This window comes from Manis javanica, chromosome 3, assembly GCF_040802235.1.
Source record: "Manis javanica isolate MJ-LG chromosome 3, MJ_LKY, whole genome shotgun sequence".
Taxonomy (NCBI): domain Eukaryota; kingdom Metazoa; phylum Chordata; class Mammalia; order Pholidota; family Manidae; genus Manis; species Manis javanica.
This window is the reverse complement of record NC_133158.1, coordinates 36,347,083-36,353,247: the sequence shown is the minus strand read 5'-3', so window position 1 is coordinate 36,353,247 and position 6,165 is coordinate 36,347,083. Positions and strand designations below refer to the sequence as shown.

General features: G+C 49.3%; 1 pseudogene; it reads left to right on the top strand.

Annotated features, from left to right (window-relative positions):
- The first annotated feature begins 411 nt into the window (after nucleotides 1-411).
- On the top strand, nucleotides 412-4,516 carry LOC108404244 (cleavage and polyadenylation specificity factor subunit 1 pseudogene; annotated as a pseudogene).
- Nucleotides 4,517-6,165: the final 1,649 nt, after the last annotated feature.

The following is a 6,165-nucleotide window of genomic DNA, read 5'->3' as shown; positions in this document are numbered from 1 at the left end:
ACAAATTACTGTGTATTAATTTTGTATCCTGCAACTTTGCTGAATTCAGATATTAGGTCTAGTTGTTTTGGAGTGGAATCTTTAGGAGACATGATATTTTTATGTAAAAAATGTTGATTGTTGTTTCTGGGTGGTAGAATTACATATTTTCCCCTCCTTGGTGTATTCTTGCATTTTCTCGAGATATCACCAAGTTTTTGTATGTTGTCTTGAGCCTGTATCAGTTCAGTAATTATGAGAAAAACTCTTTAACAGTTAAAGAAATAAAAATCTTAAGTCAAATAATTACCCAATAATTTTTTTTCAATTTTTTAAATTGCAGTATAGTCCATATACAATCTTATATTAGTTGCAAGTATACAGTACAGTGATTCAAAAGTCACTGACATTATTAATCCTCACCCTTACTACTTTGAGAAGCCTGAGCTGCAGGACGGGTTCATGCAGAACATGCACACACCGAGGGTGCAGGTGGCCCCTGATGGGTGCTGTGCAGCCATGCTCATCTACGACTGGCAGTTGGTGGTCTTGCCTTCAGCAGAGACAGCCTTGTCAAGGAGCATGAAGGGGTGAGGGGCAGAGATCCAGCTTCCTGGCCACCTACATCAACAACATGCAGGCCCTGGATGAAAAGTTCTTCAACATCGTGGACCTACAGTTTCTGCATGGCTACTACCAGCTCACCCTGCTAGTCCTGTCCAAGCCCAACCAGACCTGGCCTAGGCAAGTGCCTATGTGGCAGGACACGTGCACCATCATGGCCGTTTCACTGAACATCACACAGAAGGTCTACCCTATCACCTGGTCACTCACCAGCCTGCCCTCCCATTGCACCCAGGCCCTGGCTGTGCCCAAGCCCACAGGTGGGGTGGTGGTCTTTGCTGGCAACTCACTGTTATGCCTGAACCAGAGCATGCCTGCATATGATGTGGCCCTCAAGGAACTCACCACTGCACCACCGCCTTCCCCCTGTACACCAGAAGGGCATGAGGATACCCTCGACTGTGCCCAGGCAACCTTTATCTCATATGACAAGATGGCCATCTCCCTCAAGGGCAGCAAGATCTGACCCTCAGCACCAATGGCGTGTGCAGCGTCCAGGCCTTCCACTTCAGTGAGGCTGCTGCCAGTGTCCTCACCACCAGTATGGTCACCATGGAGCCTGAGTACCTGTTCCTTGGCTCTCGCCTGGGCAACTCCCTCCTCAAGTACACAGAGAAACAGCGGGAGCCCCTGCCAGTGCCGTCCCTGAGGCTATGGACAAGGAAGAACCACCTTCAAAGTAGAAACAGATGGACCCCACAGTGGGCCGGTCAGGGGGCAAGTCAGTGCCACAGGACAAGGTGGCTGAGATTGAGGTTTACAGCAAAAAGGCCTAGTCAGGCACACAGCTGGCCACTTACTCCTTTAAGGTATGTGACTGCAGTCTCAATGTGAGACTCTGTGCCAGCACAAACCGTGGGCAAGCCCTCCTTCCTCGCTGAAGTTTCAGAACAGCCCAGAGCCGGGCCTGGAGATGGTGGTGTGGTCCAGCTGTCGGTGCTGCAGAGAGCATCCAGCCCCAGGTGGTGATGGCCTTTGAACTTCCTAGCAGCTTTGACATGTGGACAGTCATTGCCCCTGTGTAAGGAGCAGGAGGAGACCCCCAAGGGAAGGGGGAGGAGCAGGAGCCCAGCACCCCTGAAGCAGATAATGCCAGGGAAGACAGGTTCCTTATCCTGAGCCAGGATGATTGCCATGATCCTAGAGACAGGGTAGGAGATCATGGAGCTGGACACCAGTGGTTTTGTCATGCAGGGCCCCACATCTTTGCTGGCAACACTGGGGATAATCACTCCATCATGCAAGTGTCACTGCTAGGCATCCTCCTGTTGGAAGGGGTGAACCAGCTGCACTTCATCCCAGTGGACCTGGGCTCCCCCTCATGCAGTGCATCATGACCAACCCCTGTGTGGTCATGAGTGCCAAGGGCCATGGCACCATTTTCCTGCTCAAGAGCGACGAATACAGGGCCACCTGCCTGGCACTGCAGAAGTCACTCCTGCATCACCAGTCCAAGGCAATCACACTGCGTGTACTGTGATGTCAGTGGCATGTACACCACCAAGAGCCACCAGGCAGACCCGTGATGAGCAGGGGACTGCAGTGGATCGGAGTGGAGGGCCAGGGCTCGGGACCAGCCCCATGGTGGATGATGAAGAGGAGATGCTGTATTGGGACACAGGCCCTCTGTTCAGCCCCAGCAAGGAAGAGCCCCACAGAGCAGCCCCTCCCACCCTGACAGGGACCCCACCCACTTCCCAGCGGAGCCCAGGCCCTGGCACCTGTTGGTGCTGGAGAACTAGCACTGCGGAGGTCTACCAGTTCCTGACTGGCAGCTGGTGTTCCTGGTGAGGAACTTCCCCATGGGGCAGGGCATCCTGGTGGACAGCTCCTTAGGTCAGCCCACCATGCAGGGTGCGGCCAGGAAGGAGGAGACCACATGTCAAGGGAGCTGCTCCTTGTCAAGGATATCCTGCTGGTGGCCCTAGGGAGCCACCGGAGCAGGCCTTACCTGCTGGTGCATGAGAACCAGGAGCTGCTTCCCCTGTGGCTAGCAGCTCAGCCAGGAAAACCTCAAAGTTTGCTTCAGGGAGGTCCCTGACAGCATCAACCTCAGGAGAAGCAGCCAAAGCTGTCCAAAAAGAAGGGAGAAGGCAGCAGCACTGAGGAGAGGGGTGGGGCCTGGGGCCATGTGGTATGGTTTGCTACTGAGGACATTTATGGCTAATCAGATGCAATTTGTGGCCCCTCTTACCCCACTGGCTCCTGGTGACTGGCCAGGGCGCCCTTAAACTGCGTCCCATGGGCATTGATGGCCCTATCAACTCCTTCATCCCATTCCACAGTATCTACTGCTCCCTTGGCTTCTTGTACTGCAGCAATCAAGGTGAGCCTGCCTACTTGTCCTGTGATGCCCTGTGGCCTGTCAGGAAGATCCTGCTGTGCTGCACGGCGCACCACATGGCTTACCATGTGGAGCCCAAGGTGTGCACTGTCACCACCAGCATGCCGTGCACCCGCATCTTGCACATGATGGGTGAAGAGAAGGTGTTTGAGACCACTGAGAGAGATGACCAGTACACCCACCCCCAGCAGGAGGCCTTCTCTACCCAGCTCATCTCCCAGTCAGCTTAGAGGCCATCCCTAATGCCAGGATCGAGATGAAAGAGTGAGAGCACCTGATGCACATGAAGACGGTGTTGCTGCACAGCAAGGAGACGTGTCAGGCCTGAAGGGCTACACGGTTGTTGGGACCCGCCTTATGCTGGGGAAGGAGGTCATGTGCTGCGGGCAGATATTAATCATGGTTGTGACCTAGGTGGTACCCAAGCCTGGACAGCCCCTGACCAAGAACAAGTTCAAGGTCCTGTACAGGAAGGAGCAGAAGGGGCCTGTGACCGCACTGTCCCACTGCAGTGGCACTGGTGTTGGCCATCAGCCAGAAGCCCTGTGGAGCCTGTGGGCCAGCAAGCTGAAAGGCATGGCCTTCATCAACACCTAGCTCTACATCCACCAGATGAGCAGTGTCAAGAACTTCATCCTGGCTGCAGACGTAATGATGAGCATCTTGCTGCTGTGCTTGCTACCAGGAGGAGAGTAAGACATTGAGCCTCGTGTCACGGGATGCCGACCCTTGGAGATGTACAGCATGGCCATCATGTTGGACAGTGCCCAGCTGGGCTTCCTGTTATCCAGCATGACCACAACATCATAGTGCACTTGTACCTGCCGGAAGCCAAGGAATGCTTCGGGGCATGCATTGGGCCGACTTGCACGTGGGGGCCCATGTGAACACCTTCTGGAGGGTCCCTTCCTGGGGGTGGGAGTAGGGGGGCTGCTGAGGGGCTGTGTGGAAGAACAAGCATAACATGTAGTTCTTCACCCTGGCTGGGGGCATCAGGCTCCTGCTGCCCACACAGGAGAAGACCTACCCACAGCTGCCGATGCGGCAGAATGCACTGACCAGCATCCCACCCCACTATGCCGGCCTCAACCCTGTGCCTTCTGGATGTCACACATGGGCCAACGCATCCTGCACAATGCCCTGCAGAAAGTCGTGGGCCAGGAGCTGCTCAACCATAACCTGTACCTGAGTACCAAGGATCATGCTGAGCTGGCCAAGATCTGCACCACACCCAACATCATGATGGATGTCCTCTTGGAGATCCACGGAGTTACCACCCACTTCTAGATCTGTGGAAGCTGCCACTGCCCCTACCTCACTTTTGTACAAAACATGAGAAAAAAGATGTTTGATTTTAGCAGAGCTTGTGGTCATTGTAGGGCCTCCTGGCCTGCTGTGGTCAGAGAAGTCGTGTCATGCCCCCTACTTTATTCTTCCTTCTCAGGATTGCTTTGGCTATTTGAGGTCTTTTGTGGTTCCATATGAATTGCACAACAATATAAATGTACTTAATGCCACTGAGTGATACACATAAAAATTGTATAGATGGTTAATTTTGTTGTTTTTGGCCACAATCTAAAAAATAAACTTTAAAAAGAATGGACAAAGGACTTGAGTATACATTACCCCAGAGAAGATATACAAATGGCCAATAAATACCATTTTGAGAAGGTGCTCAACATCACTAATCACTGAGAAATGCAAGCAAAACCACAGGTGAGATAATAATTCACACCCATCAGGATGGCTAATATCAAAAACCATCAATCAGAACTCTTAGGCACTGCTGGTAGGAATGTAAAATGGTACAGCTGTTGTGGAAAACAGGATGGAGTTTTCTCAGAAGTTAAACATAATTACTGTATGATCCAGTAATTCCAATTCTGGGTATATTCCCAAAATAATTGAAAGCAGATATTCAAACAGATTATCTGTACACCAATATTCATAGGGTTATTATTCTCAGTAGCCAAAGGTGGAAACAATCCACATGTCCATTGATGGATGAGTACATAAACAAAATGTAGTGTATATGTACAATAGAATATTACTTATCCTTAAAAAGAAAGGAAATTCTGACACATGGTACAATATGGATGAACCTTGAGGAATTGTACTAAGTGAAGTAAGTCAAAAGGACAAAGAATAAATACTGTAAGTATTGGGGAGGAAAATTTTTTCCTCTACCCTTCTAGGTTCTTTGGCTCATAAATTGGTTCATGGTAGACTAACAGAAGAAAAACAAATTTAATTACATAGGCACGGGGGCCCCACAAAGACAATCAGACCCAAAAATAAGTTGGTCAGCTGAGGCTTACATGACATGCTGCACTAAGGAATGGAATAAGGGCCTGGAGCTTCAGAGGTGAGGAGGGTAACTCACGGGTGATAAGAGCAGAAGCTAGGGGATTAGGTGTTTGCCTTGGCACGCAGATGGCTCTTTCAGATCAAAAGTTATCTCTGGTAATAGCTCTGTCTCTGAGTCAGGCCCCCATCTAAATTCTTTTAGGCAGTTAAGGGAAAGGGGAAAGTTTTTCTTGAGTCTGCTGGGTCTTGATTGCCTTCAGCTCAAAATCCACATTCCAAAGTGGCATATTTTAGGGGCATGTATTCTTCTCACCCTCATATGATTCCATTTACATAGGACCCCTGGAGTAGCCAAATTCATAGAGTTACAGGTAGAACAGTAGTTACCAGAGGCTGAGGGGGTGGGAGAAAAGGGGAATGTGTGTTTAGTGGGGTCAGAGACTCAATGCAAGACGAAAAGAGTTCTGGAGATGGATGATGGTGATGGTTGCACAACATTGTGAATGTACTAATGCCACTGAACTAAACACTTAAAAATGGTAACATGGAAAATTTTATGTTATGTATATTTTACCACAATCAACAATTTAAAAAATTTTAAATCTATATGTTTGGATTACCACATGGCCACTTAAAAATTGGAAGATCTTTAATTTTTCCTGGATGCATATCCTCAGGCAAGGAAAACAAAATTAAAAAAATGAACAAGTGGGACTACATCAAACTAAAAAGCTTCTGTACAGCAAAAGACACCCTACAGTATGGGAGAATATATTCATAAATGACTCATCTGATAAGGGGTTAACATCCAAAATATATAAAGAACTCATATACCTCAACACCCAAAAAGCAAATAGCCTGATTAAAAAATAGGCAGAGGACCTGAACAGACATTTCTCCAAAGAAGAAAT